The sequence below is a fragment of the Euprymna scolopes genome, chromosome 14, assembly GCF_053919585.1.
Source record: "Euprymna scolopes isolate OS-2025 chromosome 14, ASM5391958v1, whole genome shotgun sequence".
Taxonomy (NCBI): Eukaryota; Metazoa; Mollusca; class Cephalopoda; order Sepiida; family Sepiolidae; genus Euprymna; species Euprymna scolopes.
In genome coordinates, this window is record NC_136495.1 from 159,253,800 (window position 1) to 159,270,941 (window position 17,142).

General features: G+C 33.9%; 1 long non-coding RNA gene across 1 annotated transcript; it reads left to right on the forward strand.

Moving 5' to 3' along the window:
• Positions 1–4,078: 4,078 nt before the first annotated feature.
• On the forward strand, positions 4,079–14,611 carry LOC145293314 (uncharacterized). The gene is made up of 2 exons (XR_013869712.1): positions 4,079–4,353; positions 12,335–14,611. It is a non-coding gene; the product is annotated as an uncharacterized LOC145293314 (long non-coding RNA).
• Positions 14,612–17,142: the final 2,531 nt, after the last annotated feature.

A 17,142-nucleotide genomic window follows, 5' to 3' on the forward strand; every position in this document is an offset into this window, starting at 1 on the left:
GGCCCAGGAAAACTAGTGACGTAACACCGAAAACGCATTTACCAGGGTTAATCCTCACTTGGTATTGCTGAAACCGTTCAAAAAGTAGGCGGAGGTGAGTGACGTGTTCCTCAGGTGAGGCACTAGCCACGAGAATGTCATCTATATAGTTATAGACGAAATCTAAATCACGCACTACTTCATCCATAAAGCGCTGAAAAGTACTGGCAGCGTTACGTAGGCCGAAAGGCATAGTAAGAAATTCAAACGCTCCAAATGGGGTTGTAACCGCAGTCTTGGGTATGTCGGCCGGATTCACCGGGATCTGATGGTAAGCCTTAACCAGATCTAGCTTAGAGAAAGTCTTACAGCCATGCAGAGAGGAAGCAAAGTCCTGAATATGCGGGATTGGGTAACGATCAGGTACCGTCATGGCATTGAGTCGTCTATAGTCCCCAGTTGGACGCCAATCTCCGTCTCGTTTTGGAACCATATGCAGAGGGGAAGCCCAAGGACTGGACGAGGGGCGTATAATTCCCAACTGTAGCATATGATTAAATTCTGCCTTCGCTGCTTTAAGTTTATCCACAGGAAGGCGACGAGGGCGTGAGAACACAGGAGCACCTGTGGTCTCAATATGATGTTTTGTGGTGTGCGTGGGTTTGCTCACCACAAAATTTAAATTGGTTAACTCCGGGTAGGAGTGTAGCACCTCATGGTATGGGTCATTTGCAGCGGCAATGAAAAATACCGGGCTGATAGATGGGGCATTAGATAACGAGCCAGGGACGGAAAGTTCCGTGCTAGCGTCTATCAGCCGGCGTCTGCGCATGTCGACCATTAAATTAAAATTATGCAAGAAATCCGCGCCTAGTATGGGGTACGGTAGATCTGCTACAGTGAAAACCCACGTAAAGTCTCTCCGTAAATTCAAGTCCAGAGAACATGAAATTTGACCGTACGTGGGGATAGGTGAATGGTTCACCGCTTGCAGTGTTATCAATGACACTGGTGGCCTTTCTTTAAGTAGCCTAAGTGGCCATATACTACAAACAGCGCCAGTGTCTACCAAGCAACGTGCTTGAGATTTTACGTCAGTGACGAAATAGGCACGGTTATTTGCATTTTGTGGAAAGTTTGCCGTGCTCGTCTTTCCACAATTTAGTTTCCCTGGTTGTTAAAAGTGCAGGGCATTTTACAATTCCGTGCTTCAGCGCCATAGCGACTATGATAAAAACATAGTCCCGGCATGTTTGCACGGCGACGGTGGTGCGGGGAAGATGAGCGGCTTTTGTAGCGGCGTCTGGGTGAGTGCGACCTGCCCATATTGAGCTTGCTCACCTCTCTAGTGAGGCGTTCGATGGCCGTTAGTATAGCCACCGATGTAGCATCCTGTCTTACATTTGCGGTGCCTGCGGGTACCTCAGCAGGCTGTTGTGGAATCGCCGCGGTGGTAGGCCCCCTCACAAAGTCCATGACCTTGTCCGCCGATGCTGCTACTACATCGACGGTGTGTTTTTCAAACATTGGCGCAAGTATGGCCTTTACCTGCGCCGGCAGCCTTGAGAAAAAGAGCTGCTTAATTAAGGCACTGTCAGGAGGGACGTCCTCTGCCAGTTCCCTCATTCTACGGAGTAGTTCCGTCGGCCTGCGGTCACCTAAGTGCTCGTCATGGACCAGCGTTTGAAAACGCTTTTCCGCCGACACGGACGTCCGTAGTAGCACCTCCCGTTTTATGCTATCGTAAGTGGAGTTTAACTGGGTGTCCGTTATTAAGTCCTTGACCGCAGGAGTCAATGACGCGGGGAAGGCACTGAATAAAATGTGCAGCTTCGTTTGCTCTGACACGTTGTTCGCCGCAAAATAAGACTCGAGTTGAGCAAACCAGACCCGGACGTCCCCAGCGAAGGCAGGCAACGTTGTCATCGTCACTACCGAAAGTAAATACCAAATATTTTAAAAAAAATATATATATATAATGTATCCGAAATCTGAAAGGACGCCGAATATGGACCACGTGGAGAAGAAAGGAGAAATATGGAGAAAATCTTTAAACAGAGACAATACAAAAAAAAAAATTTTAACAGGCTAATGGGGGAGGAGAAGAAAGAAACAAAATTACCATGAAATAAAGCTAAAACAAAATTATATCAGGAAGAGCCGTGAAGCAAAAAAAAATGTGGACAATATGGGTTTTTTTTTTTTTTTTTTTTTTTTTTTATAAATGTGTGTGAACCTGAAGATAAATGAACTCTTTAAGTACTTACATTTTGGCCGAAGAGTGCTAATGCGGAAAAACTTCGTGAAAGTTCTTTTTTTTTTTTTTTTTTTTTTTTTTTTTTTTGTTGAGTTTTTTCTTTTTCGTACACCAAGAAAGTGTCACCTCTTTTTGTAGGTTGGCGTTCTTTTTTTTTATGTGTAGCCCGCCGTTGTGAAAGAAAAGGGTGTTTTTTCTTTGTTTTTTTTTTTTTTGTTTTTTTGTATGCTCCTTAGTTTATAATATATATATATATATATATATATAACGGGAAAAAAACGATAAGGAAGAGAGGGAAATAACGTCTTTTTTTTTTTTTAAGTTTTAAATGTGCTCTCCCGAATCCGTTGTCTGTTTATGTGTGTGGTTGGAAACCATGTGCTGGTTTTTAAAATGCGCGCCTTACCCTGTTAAAAAGCGAAAGAAGTGTCTGTTCGGAAATGTGTTATCACGACGGAGTCACCATTTTAGGGAATTTCCCTAATAAAATAAAATAACACAATTCTATGAACAATGACAAACAACTTCTTCAACTTAACAAGGGAAAGGTTTATTTGCAAAGCGTACTGAAGGAAGAAAGTAGAGTCGGGTCTCCACTGCCTTACGAGGTAGTTACAACCCGCGGCTGTCGTCAATACCTTTAGTAGGAGCAGCGAAGAGAACAGGCGTCTAGCACCGACGAAGGCTGGTAGCGTAAGAGAGAGTTTTCTTCTGGGACCGGAAGCTGTCTGGTCCCTAGGGGTCAATTTGTATTCGTGCGCAAATCCTCAGATTGGACAGTTTAACACCTCATCACTCACTCAGAGGAAGCGAATGCGCGAGAAGAAAAGGGGTCTATTTGTGTCTGCTACAACTCCTACTACATTTGAACTGACCGAACGATGGATAGACGACGAAGCGAAGCGACCTGTTCTCTCCACGGTCTAATATCATAAAAGCCTTGTCATCCTTTCTGTGATATCATATGAGGCATTGACCGAATCACGACCCGGAAGTAGGAATACCTATCTTATTTTGCTTTCTAAGCTATATATAACACAAATGAATAATTATTTATTTTATTTAAATATATTTGTACCACTTTTACGATATTACTATAACTAGAACGATATTTTTCCTATCCTTTTTTACCTCATCTTAAGGGCCTATTTTACAGTGACGGATTTAGCTAGGGCCTATTTGGCTTTGATATTCGGCATTAAAGGGCCATAATACCAAAACCCATCTATCCTAAGAAAAGATAAATCTAGCGGCAGCCACAATATGGATGTGGCATTAATTTGTATATGTGGGAGGAACACCGGATTGAAGATGACAGTATGTCTAATTTTTGATAGTTCATAATAAGTGAAGACTAATTAGCAGGTTTAAATCTGGAATTATTATCTAAAGTTTAACCGAATCGGGGTTGATAACAATAAGTTGCAAGTTTCATAATGTAATCACGTGGTTATTGTTTACTTTCTTGGTTTAAATCTATTTCCCTCTTTTGGGCTGATTTCGCAGTTTCTGCAATTTCTTTCTCTTATTTTAGTTGTTTATGTGAAATATTCAGTTTTGCGTCTATTTATTTTGTATGAGGATTATTCAAACAATTTAAATGTTAACAATAGATCGACTAAGTCTAATTAATAATGAAATATTCACTCTAAAATAATAAAGCTGGTTTTTCTGTCCTCATATATTTTATTTTCTTTATAATTAGTTGGAAACACAAAAGAAAAGTTTACAAAATAAATTTTAAAAGCCTTAAATATTGAACAAGATAATCTAAACTTGATAGAAGACAATTCGAAACACTTAACTAATGAACGGATATTTTTACACAGGGAACGAAATAATGATTACACCGTGTTACGATGACTTAAATTCATTGTTCTTTAGCGGTTGATTTTCATTTTAAATAATTTCTCGTTTAAATCGTGTTTTTCATCTTTTAATTTTGATTCTTTTATATTTTCATATTTTTTAATTCCTAATGAATGGGACAAACAAAGCAAACATTGTATCAATTTACAAAAGAAATCCCAACAAACAAAACAAATTTTCTGGTCTGAACACAAAAGAAAAAAACGAATTCATCCAGATTTTTTCATATTGAATTCCTGGAATGAAAGGTGAGTTTCTTTTCTTTTTTTTTTTTTGTCTAAATTTATTTATTCATTTTTTAAAATTTAAATTAAAAAAAAAAAAATATTCAAAAACTTAAAAAATAATGTAAAAATATTAAAATAGTTTTTTTTTTTTATTGCAATCCAATAAAAAAAAAAATATTACTTCCCAGACGTGAATAAAAAGTATGAATCTCAGATTTAAAATAAATCTTCTAAAAATATAGTATTCAATCTGATATTTAAATTTTTTTCCAAAATGTATTTATTTAAGTAAAACTTTGTGATTTCTGAGAAAATGATAATGTTACCAAAAACCAAATAATTTCATTCAAGGTTGGTTTAACTGTTAGACAACTGAGCACAAAAACTGCTGCTTTTTCGGCATTTAATTGTTTGTGAGAAAATAAAAAATAAAACAGAGGATTGCTTACGTGGTGGTGCCCGGGTGTCGACCTTGAGGGCGGAATTCGAATGAGAGTGTTTAAGAGGACGAGTCTTATATAGACTTGGAGGAGTAGTGGGAGGCACAAATCTTTTGTTATAGAACGAACATATCTCTGACTAGTGGCTTACGCAATCACTTTGCAATCACCTTTACCCTCAGAATAATTTTTTTTCTCACATAAAAAAACCCCCAAAAACACTTTCCTAATCTGCCACTTGTTTTATTTTTAGTTTTTGATCCAAACTATAGGATGGTGATTATTACGTTTCAATAGACTTAAAAAATATCAGTAATAAAAGGAATTTTAAAATATATGATAAATATTTAAGATATTAGTAAGAGGGATCCTTTCCTATATAAATTTAATGCAAAATAAGTGCCCATTTTATGGCCAGTTAGCAGTCAACAGAATATGTAATCATTCTGGGTTACAGTTTTTGTTGCAGATCTAGGAGGAGGGGGGTCATATCAGTTTCTGCTTTCTCATATTTTTGGAGGGGGGTAGAACGTACGTTTTGTTAACTATTCTGTAGTTCACCTAAAAATTATCTAAAAAAGATGTAAAAATATCGTTTGGCATAACACAACTTTATAAGAGTGCCACCGTGATATATATTGGGTGGGTTTCCACCGGTAGTTTGTTTAATTGTTTTTGATTTTTGAGCGATTATCGAAACTTACCAGATTGCCATTTCATTTCATTTTTTTGTTCTAACGTAAGATATGGTAACATTACTTTTTCCAAATGAATAAACGCTTCAAAATAAGTTACAAAAATAAAACTTATCCAGTTAGGTAGAAGAGTGACTTATCTTTGGTAACAGTTATTTGTTATGGATTTGTTTTTGGTCACATTTTCGTTTTTTTTTTGTAAATACTTTAAAATATTGTTTTTGTTTATTAAATTGTTAGATGAAATTATAAATAAGTAAGCAATGCCCCCTTTCCCATGTTAAGAATGGCTTTCTGAATAATAACGTTATTATAAATGATGGGAAGATTTTTTGAAACATGACAAAAAATAAAATGGATAAATAAAACTGTCTCCCTCCCAAATCTAAAATTGAAATAAAAAAAGGAGCACTTCATTTTCAAATAAGACAAAAAATACGAAATAGGATGACACGTTTTTAAAATAGCAAAAATGAATTTTAATAGTAAAATTTATAAAGCCAACAACGATATTTTTATGGTATCTTTTGTTAATTTCAATGTTAGGTGAAAGTACAGAATACTTAACAAAACGTAGGCTCTAATCTTTGCAAAAAATGTAAGAAAACCCAAGCAAGCATGAGACGTCCTCCCCCCTGCACCTTTGCTACAAAAATTGGAAACTGCGAACGATTACATGTATTCTTGACTGCTAACTGGCCATGAAGTATGTGATCATTTTACATCGAATTTATATAAGAAAGTGAATTCCCTACGCAAAAATCTTAAATCTTATCTATAAATTTTAAAAATATTTTAATTCTTCATTTGCAGATATTTTTAAAAGTTGTTGAAACATAATAAAAAATAGATTTTTAAAAAAAGTAGATTTTTAATTTTTAAAGAGTAGCCTTTTGTATAACTGAGAAAAATAAGTTTACTTACATGTCTGAGTTAGTGGTGGTCAGAGCGGGGTAATTTTCCTTTTTGACTGATTAAGACAGGTAATTGTCCAGGCCATATCTTTATATCTCCTATCAGAAGGAAGTAATTTGCATATGTTGGTTACAGGTTACTTTAAGGCATTGCTTTTTACTGGAGAGAGTGCATTCGACAAAGTTATTGTGAATATGATGTTACTAAGAGTTTTTTGTTGCCATGGTGACCTTGAGTTATTTAACTCCTGACAGAGTAAGGGTAATGGTTTAGAAATATTTTGCAATTTGTTACTCCTGACCCTACTCTGACTTACAGAGAACCCTGTAGTGTCTACAAATTTTCAACATTTTCTGTTTTTTTCTTGTATTCTTTTTTTTTTCTTGTTTGTTTTTATTGTGGCTGAAAGATGTAATGACTTACTGGATCATATATCTTTTCTGAAAATCAAGATTCGAGGCAGACTAAGGAAATGTTGTGGAGAAGGTATTTCTGCTCAAATGTTCACTATATTACAGGGCCAAATCCAGGAGTACATTACATAAATTGAGATTTGGGTTACCAAATTACAACAGCCCCATCTTCCGGAACTGAAGCAGAAGAGATAGAAGAGGATTGATTGGCTAGCCGAGCAAATGATTTTCCACAAAAAAAAAAATGGAAATATTGATTCCACGATGATTCCAGGGGAGAATAATGCCTTTCCAGATCATTGCTCTCAACATATTTAAAAATGATTGGATGTTGATGAAATCATTGATAATGTTGTCCAAGACATTACCTAAACGTGATAGGTCTTACTCTGACCTTGGGAGTTTTTTTAAATCAAGAATGTGATCACTTCTGGGTGAATTGGGAAGGTCTTTTGCTTGTGATTTGTCGGGCGATCTTTCTGCTGGAGCCAGACTCATGGCTTAAATACTTTTTACCAAATTACCCTGCAAACTGAAAAGAGAAGTGATCCAGCTGTCTGGGTGATGGGTACTCCCATTTTCTTCAGTCTTAAAGGATTTGAAGGAAGCGATTAAACGGCTGCTGATCAAGGGAAATAAGAGCACTGACCTATTAGTACTGACTGGAGCTCATCTAGTAACCCTATCTCTAACCCCTCTAAGATCTAGGAGCACATATCTTCACAGGGACTTTTCTTACCAAGTAGCTTCTGACCTTGGGGACTCCTGCAACCTACCATCCATAATATGTGTGACCTTTGGTCAAAACTGCAAAACCGTTTCTGCTAATTGTTTGTTGGATACAAGTAGTGGACACACATACTTATCTGGTGAAGTACTGAATCCCTTGGGATACCTAGAATGCTTCAGCTTGGACTGTGACTTGAAACTGTCTACCCTACTGTGAGAAGCAATTCAGAGAGGTGATTCTGAATATTGATTTGAGCACTGGTCCTCTGTGGCCTTTCCTGGTCTTGGTTGATGAGACATTAGATTTGTCCATTCACATACCCCAATTGGATTCTCTGCTGGATGAGTTTCATGAGGCCAACTTCTCTCTTGCTGGAAAGTTTGACCAGAGTTCCAGTGATGTATCTATCAAATAAATAATTGGACTTGATCTTATCAGACACTTGGGCACCTTGAGCTAGTATCCTGTCTGCAGGTATGGGCCTTCTCAATCTTGGCCAGAATAGTTCCTTCTTTGTGAAGTGGGATCTTTCCACTCTGCCGACCAAAATAAGTATAGCTAACACAACCATTGACTAGATATAGTGGACACTGTTTCACTATTCAATTCTGATGCTGATGCTGATTTGAATATATTCGTTATGCCATTTTGCCCAAATTTATATTCATAGTGCGATATGTAGTGCATTCACTACATAATATACTTTTGGTGCTATTACATAGTATTTTCAAGTTAAATTGAAGTTTTACATTTTTTAATAAAAATTGTTAGGTGAAAGTACAGAATAGTTACAAAACACATTCCTCTCTCCATGTAAAGAATGACTTTCTAAATTATAATGTTATTATTTCAGCATGGTTTAATAAGTGCTTAAGTACTAATTTTTTTGTGTTGCATAGTGGGGGGGGTCAGAATGGATGATATGTAATACAACAAGTTACACAGAAGTTTGTGGTCAAACAGCAAATCAGTGTCTGTAGTATAAAAGTACACAGAGACAATGAGATCCAATTACACGTTTATAATAGAAACAATAGACAGCGGAGCTGAGAGATAGATGTGTAATGGAAGTTATTTAAACAGATTGAAAAGGGAGATACAGTCAACCTTTGGAAGGGGTTTACAAATTTTTTATATATGACAGTGAAGACAAAGACACATTACCTTGCGTTTGATGACAACAAAGACAAAAGGTTTACATAACAAATAGAAGACATTTATTTTTCCAGCTGATGATTGGAACTTGATGCCTGGCTAAGTTGCTATATTTTATCATCCTGACCCCTCTGCTTCCTAAGGAGTTTCGGCTAACTCTCTGCCGGACTAACTTGGACCGTTCTCTGACTCACACTAACTGTTTTCTAGTCTAACTTAAGTGTATATATTAGGTTGTCCGGAAAATAATGACCAATTTTAGAGAAAAAGGATTTATTAATCAAATAGGTGACACTAGACATTGAAATTAGTCAAAGCATTTTTGCCATCTATCAACTAGATCATTTATGCCTCGTTGATAAAAATTCTTTGGCTTAGATGCTAAGAAATCTTTGAAAAAAGATTCAACCTCTGCATTAGATCTGAAAGTTTTGTTGCTTAAAAAAGCGGTTAAATGCTTGAAAAAATGGTAGTCCGTGGGTGAAAGATCTGGAGAATAAGGAGGATGTGGTAAAGTTTCGTATCCCAAGTCTGTGAGTTTCTGCAGTGTCATTCTCGCAACATGAGGCTGCGCATTATCGTGGAGCAGGATTGGACCACGCCTATTCACTAATGCAGGTCTCAATTTTTGTAAATGATGATGCATTTCTTCGAGTTGATTGCAGTAAACCTCTGCTGTGATGCTCTGATTAGCATCCAGAAAGCTGTAATGAATAACACCAATTGCACACCACCAAACAGTCAGCATAATCTTCTGTTGGTGAAACTTTTGCTTTGGAAAATGTTTGGGTGGTTCATCACAATCAAGCCATTGACCTGATCGTTTCCGATTATCATAAAGGATCCACTTTTCGTCACAGGTGACTATTCGGTCAAGAAATGGATCATTAATGTTTCGCAAAAAGAGCATCGAACACACTTCAAAATGTTGAGCTTGTTGATTTTCATTGAGCTCATGTGGGACCCATTTGTCGAGCTTTTTCACCTTGCCAATTTGCTTCAGATGGTCTGACACTGTTGAACTGCTGACACCAAGTTCCCGAGACATTTCCCTGACACTTTGCCGTGGGTTTTGCTCAACAATGGCTCTCAAATTTTCATTGTCAAGATTAGATGGCCGTCCTCTACCTTCTTCATCTTTAAGGCTCTCATCACCACTACAAAATTTTTGAAACCACCTTCGTACTGTTCTATCACTTGTGATGCCTTCTCCCCATGCCCTATTGATATTTGCAGTTGTTTGAGAAGCATTGTTACCAAGCTTAAACTCATGCAGGAAAAGTAATCGTAAGTCTTCTTTTCTCATATTCCAAATTATGGGCTCATTCGCTCATAAAACGTTTTCTGAAAGAAAAAAGAAGGAAATTATTAAAGAGCACATATAAATCAATAATCATGTTGATGTTTACCTGAAATATAATAAAAATCCTATGATAAAATCCAATTTCAAAACAGACTTCCTGAAATGGCCATTATTTTCCGGACAACCTAATATTAATTTAATGTGACGTCAACATGCAGGCCAAACAAGTGCATCACATGCTTTCAACATGAGTCCCATGTTTCTATGTGGACATCCTTTAATTCCTTGTTCTATTATTTTGCTCTGACCTAAATTTTGTTGTATAGTTATTTCTAACTACAAATGAACAATTTCACTGCATTCCTGGAATCGTATCTAATTAATAGAAATGTATTTATTTTAACTTTTAATAACTGTGTTCAGTGCTAGAATTCTCTTTTAATAATTATATTTAATCCTAATTATTTCGTTTTTAACTAAAAATTGGAAGTTGTCCCCTTCAATATACATTTGCACTGCATGTTTTTTTTTTCTTAAAATACTCTCTCCTATGAATCACTGCACTCTGGACAAGCGGTTGCCGGCCCCTTAAAATTTAACTACCACCAGAAATGATGCCTAAATTATCCCATTTACTTTCTCTTTTGCCCTTGCCACAGAAACATGCATCTAATGTAGCTTGTTAATTCCCTTCATTGTATTTACAATTTATGTCTAAACGTTTTACTTACCATATTTTGTTCTGTTAATTAAAGAATAATTATTCCATGTTTTGTTGATGTCATGTTAATTTTTTGCTCATATGCTTATATTGACTGATGTTTTAGTCGATAAAAATGGGGGTTATTGGGCGGTTTAGGAAACACAAAGTATAAAAACCCAAATATTACATGAAAAGGAAAGAACAATGGAATCCTTACCTTTCTTGTGTGGTGATTCCTTCAAAACTTTCTGGGTAAAATTATCTGCGAGTTGCAACGAATTGCTTCATTGTTTACAACAACAACTCGTAATTGTAAAAAAAAGTTTAATTTCATCTTAGATAATACAGGCGATCGCTAACAAATTGTCTAAACACAAACTGACAATAAACTACAATCCTCTCTAAAACAATGAACTAAACTAACTAACCAACCAAAGGATCAACTATAAGGGTGTTTTTATAATCTTTTAGTTGATTCGATACCAATGTTGTTACATCCAATCAACAGGATGGACAATAAACCAACACTATAAAGTTAGTTGATCAAGGAGTTAACAATTTCTTGCTTGCAGGACCACTATACAGAATAACACATTATTCTTTAATTAACAGAACAAAATATGGTAAGTAAAACGTTTAGACATAAATTGTTCAGATGATTTAGGGATGAAAGGATATTTACTGTCAGGGTAGTAGAAACAGTGAGTAAATTTTAAAGTTTAGCAATCTGAGGGAGACAATTATTAATGTTGGCATCTAGAGACAAGCAGGGAAGGGGTCAAATTTTGCTGCTTTTAAATTATGAGTTAATCAGAGAATATTCTATTAAAGTACTTGTAAAACAAACGTAGGGATGCAACATATTAGATACGTTTTAAACCTTGTCTAAGACGAAGATAGTTGTGGTAATTACTCTAACCTAGATGTGCCAACATTAATCAATGCATGTGCTAATGTGAGATTTTTAGACATAATTGTCTATCAGGGTTAAGAAATCCCACCTTCTTTGTAGTATCCTTTGTAAGTATTTGTAAGTGTATTAGATAATTAGTGAATTAAAAATGCATTCATAAGAATAGTTAGAGATAAGGCAATTAATCACGCTGATGAGTTTCATTACAAATGTATTGACAAACTGAGAAATATACTAGAAAAAACAAAAAGTGTATAACTGCATTAAAAGTAAAAAGTATAGAACATTGCAGTAGCTTATTCAACGAAATTAGTAAAATTGTGGACAGCAAATTAGCTCTTTTTAAGAAAATGTTGATAATTTTACATATTCCTCTATCAACGATATGTGAATGTGTGTGTCTGATGAAGGTAGAGACAATTGCATGATGTAAAAAAAATTTTTCATGAGCAAAGATAAACTTTCTATTTTTATAAAAGTATTTAACATAAATTAAGACTCATGTATATTTCACTATTTCTTTTTTCACCATGAAGAAAATCAAATAAATGCTAGGTAACATTTTCTCTAAAAACACTAAAATTGACAAGTTAGAAAATATTTGGTTATTTTTCATATGACTTTTTAGATTGAATTAAAATTTGTGATTTTAATGCAATAATATTGGTAACAATAAACAAAATACTAATATATGAATACAAATATTAAAAATGTTGAATTTCATTTATTTTACAGGTGTTCCTGATTGAAGGCATTTATTGAATTTTAATGGATCATCTATTGCTTTAAACATTATTGTATATACCGGGAAGATTTATTTGAACATCAACAACAAAATATGTGAAAAGATTTATTATACTGGATACTATTTGTCAAATATTTATTATACTGGGTACTATTTTTCAAATATTGGTGAAAACCTTGTATACCATATTATTTTTTGTGAAATACGTGTTCAATGTTCAAATAAGTTAAAACATCCTAAAAGATTGAATTACAAATTGCAAAGAAAAGAATGAGACTTTGGAAAAAACATTAAAAAATCGAATTATAGATTGAAGTAAATTATGTAGGTTTTAAAGAAAAATATTTTATACAGTACATGAAATCATAGTAGGAAATTTTTTTTAACGAATCAAATTTGCTTTAACATTCTTGCTTACAGGATAAAAAAGTAGGGATAAAATACCATATTTTTATCGCTACTTTTACAAAAATGCAAGAACAGTGTGAGGAAAAGCAGCACTCTTGTGAATTGTGTGGATTTTCCTTTTCGCAAAAATCATATTTAGTGAAACATATGAGAATTCACACTGGAGAAAAGCAACATTCTTGTGGAGTGTGTGGATATTCTTGTTCTGATAAATCAACTTTAGTAATACATTTTAGAATTCACACTGGAGAAAAGCCGTATTCTTGTAAACTGTGTGGTTATTCATGTTCTCATAAATCAAATTATCGGAAGCATATGAAAACACACACTGGGGAAAAGCCACATTCTTGTGAAGTGTGTGGTTATTCATGTTCATTAAAATCAAATTTAGTACGACATATGAGAACTCATACTGGGGAAAAGCCATATTCTTGTGAAGTGTGTGAATATTCTTGTTCTCAAAAATCAAAGTTAATGGCACATTTGAGAACTCACACTGGAGAAAAGCCACATTCTTGTGAAGTGTGTGAATATACCTGTTCTCAAAAATCAGATTTAGTAATACATATTAGAACTCACACTGGTGAAAAGCCACATTCTTGTGAAGTGTGTGATTATTCCTGTTCACGAAAATCCAATTTAGTGAGACATATGAGAATTCATACTGAATGAAAAAAAAATCTTAAAAAATACTTGGAAACAATCCCTGGAAGACCAAGACGGTATGAAATACAGATGAGAGCCATAAAGAGAATAGTGTCTATTCTTCAAATAGCCCTCGGATATAAATTTAAATCGAAATGAAATCAAGTGTTAGCTTTAGGATGGAACCCCATTCAGCTCTTTAACCTAACCAAAGTAAAATAATAAAATAGAAAAGCCACATTCTTGTGAAGTGTGTGGATATTCTTTTACTCGAAAATCAAATATGAGAATTCACACTGGAGTTGAATGACAGCTTTATTAAAGACCTATGAGAGGATGCCACTTACAAATACCTTGGTATAGAGAGAAAATGTAACTGTGGAACATAAAGAAATGAAACATAAGGTAGAAGAAGAATACTTAGTACACCTTAAAAAGATCCTCAAATCTTAACAAAGCCTCCAAAACAAAATTACTGCAAAAAAAAAAAAAACAGCTTGCAATTCCTTGTAATTTCACATAGTTTTTGTATTATCGATTGGCTAGATACAAAGACCAGTTAAATTTTACTACACTTACATAAAATAATATACTGAAATCAATGCATGGATAGGATATACTTATCACGAAAAGAAGAGGGTCTCGGATTCATTAAAATAGACCATGGTAAGCATGGAGCAGTACATCAAAAGCTCAAGAGATGTGACAATGGAGAGGGAACACCATGAAAGTTTACCCAAACAAACCTCAAACAAAGCCTGCTGAAAACTTTGGGTGTGTCTTGCTGGAAAATACTGCCGAGGTATCTAGGCTATTGGTCCAAGGCTAAAATTATTACTTTTAATATAAAAGGAGTGGGGATTATTTTTTGTGTATAAAATCATAAGAAATCTTGTGAAATTTTTAACACACAAGATTTTAGTGCATTAATTAATAATTTTAATTTTAATCATCAAATTAGAGCCTAACTTTTGAGTTCCGTGCATAAGAAAATGTAACCAATCAGAATACATCTTTCATTTACTTATAATCAACCAATCACAATGATTGTAGTATGTGTGAAAATCAGGATGGTGGCACCCAGCCAGAAGAACATACGTAAACAAAGTTATTTTCAAATTCATATTTTCTTGTTCATTTTATTTTTTTTCATTTTTCTAGATCAGGACTTAATCTATTATAATAAATCAATAAGAAATTCAGAGAAAGTGGAATGTGCTATAATATTTGTTTTCATTTTAAACACTAATATTGAAAATGTAAACAGAAATGAAACTATTTTCAATTTCATATTGGCAAAATAACATCTCACATTTTCTTATTCATTTGTGACTTTTGCACCTTCTACATCAGGATTTAATCTATTATAATTTATAAATAGGAAAATACCGAGTGTTCAGAGAGAGTGATATATGTTAGAATATTTGCTTTCATTTTATGAAACTTTGTCATCTGCTTGAGGAGTTGAAATTGTAATAACACCAAATAAATATAAATTAGCGATCGACAATTTTCGTAATTTTAATGCTTTTCTGTTTTTGGTAAATTTGTAGATGAATATGCTCTCTTATTCCTCTCCTCACCTCTATGATTTTCAAAGGAATTATTTTAAACGAGTACTTGTGAATACATTGAGAAATTTGGCACAAAGAAAAAATTGTTTTAATATTTTCATGTACAAATATAATATAAAATGATATCTCATATCGGAACCATTCTAATTTTTTAAGGAAACTAATTAATCTTTTTACCACTAACCCTAAGTCTGAGTGATAAGAATATAAAATATGTAATAGCCTAAAAAATAGAACATCCCAAAACACATGTATAATTTATCTGACACACTAAAAAGGAAAAAAAAGTGGTTATCTGCGTTAAGATGCAAGAACAGCCCATAATGAGTGATGTACATTAAATTTTGATGTGAAACTGATCTTTCATTTAAAATTCTAAATTGTCTTTTTGTTGTTTTTTTTTCTTTCTGTCAAGTTTTTTAGGATATTCACATGTTATCGCCTAAAAATAAAATCTCAAACCTTTGGGAGGAGAGGAGCAGACAGTGTTAAACTAACATAATGCCTTACAGTAATTTATCTATTAGGTTTGTTTAGTTTTAATACATTGAAGAGCATTTGTGATCAAAATCTGATTCTCTCACTTAAATAATTATATGAATTCTGCTTTTTTGCATTTTATATAACTTTCTTGCATGGATAATTAGTGCATCTGAAGTGTTAGGTACAGAAAGAATAGTAGATACATTTACATCTAAAGAAAGAAAACTTATGTTTATTTCAATAGATATTATATTTTTAGCTTCTAATAGATGGACATCAATGGCAAAATATTTGGTTGTATACTATCTGTCTATATCTGTAAACTTGATTAATTTGCTAAATGCTTAGAACATTGTGCTTCTAACTCAGTTTTAAATCATAGTACAGTACAAACTGAAATTCAGATGAACCGTGAAAAAAATCTCCTCATCCACTATCCAGATAGGTATTAACTTTGATATGTAACAATAATGATTTGGGTGAGGAAACTTTTTTCTTGACATGGAACAATAAAAGTGGTATAATTATACAAAACAATATGTGTCCTATATCAATTACACAAGTTTCCTCTAACGTTTCAGGTCTATCTCTGAAGAGAGCAACGAACAAACATTGGAGCTACTAGAGTATATCTAATCAGCCTTCACGCAAAACCAGATATTCATCTCCTTGATTTCTAAGGAGTTCAATGGCTTTAATAAAATGCTCTACGAAATGTAAACAAGTTAATGTAAAGATGTAAATATTTCTACAAAACAAGGTACAATGCAGAGATATGAAAATTCTGAAATTACTGGAAATAATGTAAAAGTTTACACTGATAAAGACAATGATAGTAATAATGAAATGATACAAAAAGTTATGCTTCTTTAATAAACCGATATATAATCTTATTCATTTTTTATTTTAAGTAAATTGCCTTAAATGATGGTTTTATTTTTATCCAGAAGATTGTTTAAAACTTATTTGTAACTTGAAGAAGAAAAAAGAAATATAAGGTAAATTTCTTTTGAATAAAAGTTGAGAATTATTGTATATTTGGGTGAAGGAACCAACTTATAAATTACACAAAAGCGCAAATATATATACATGTAAAATAATGTCTCTGTGCCCAAGAACAGAAGTTGTGAGACTACATAATCCTACCTGACAATGCATAGATTAGCTAAAGTGTTATCCGGACTTTATTTCTCCATGACATATTAAGTTATGCCATGGAAACGTTGATAACCGAAAAGCTAAGACTGAAATTTTAAATAGTGATTGCTGTTACAAAATGGCATCAGATTCATACATCAATTAAAAAAAAACTTGAAATACTACAAAATTTTCAGCTTTGATGAAACTTTTCAAGTTCAAAGCCATATAACATGCAGAGCTTCATTAGTTTCAATTTGGGTAAAGCAACGAGTCTCTCCAATGAAGAGAACTGAAGTTACTTCCAAAAATATAGCTTTAACCTTTTCTTTGACCTTGACCATCAACCTTTAAAAATTAAACCAGTTCTACTTTGGATCATAATCAATATTTTGACTAAGTTTAGTGATGATTGGTCAAGCGATGTGAACTCCAAACTGTACCAAAACAAACAAACAAACAAACAGCTATAAACATGGCTGAAAACATAACCTCCTCGGTGGAGATAAAAACAATTATACTTTTATGTGACGAGTTATATTGGTAGAATA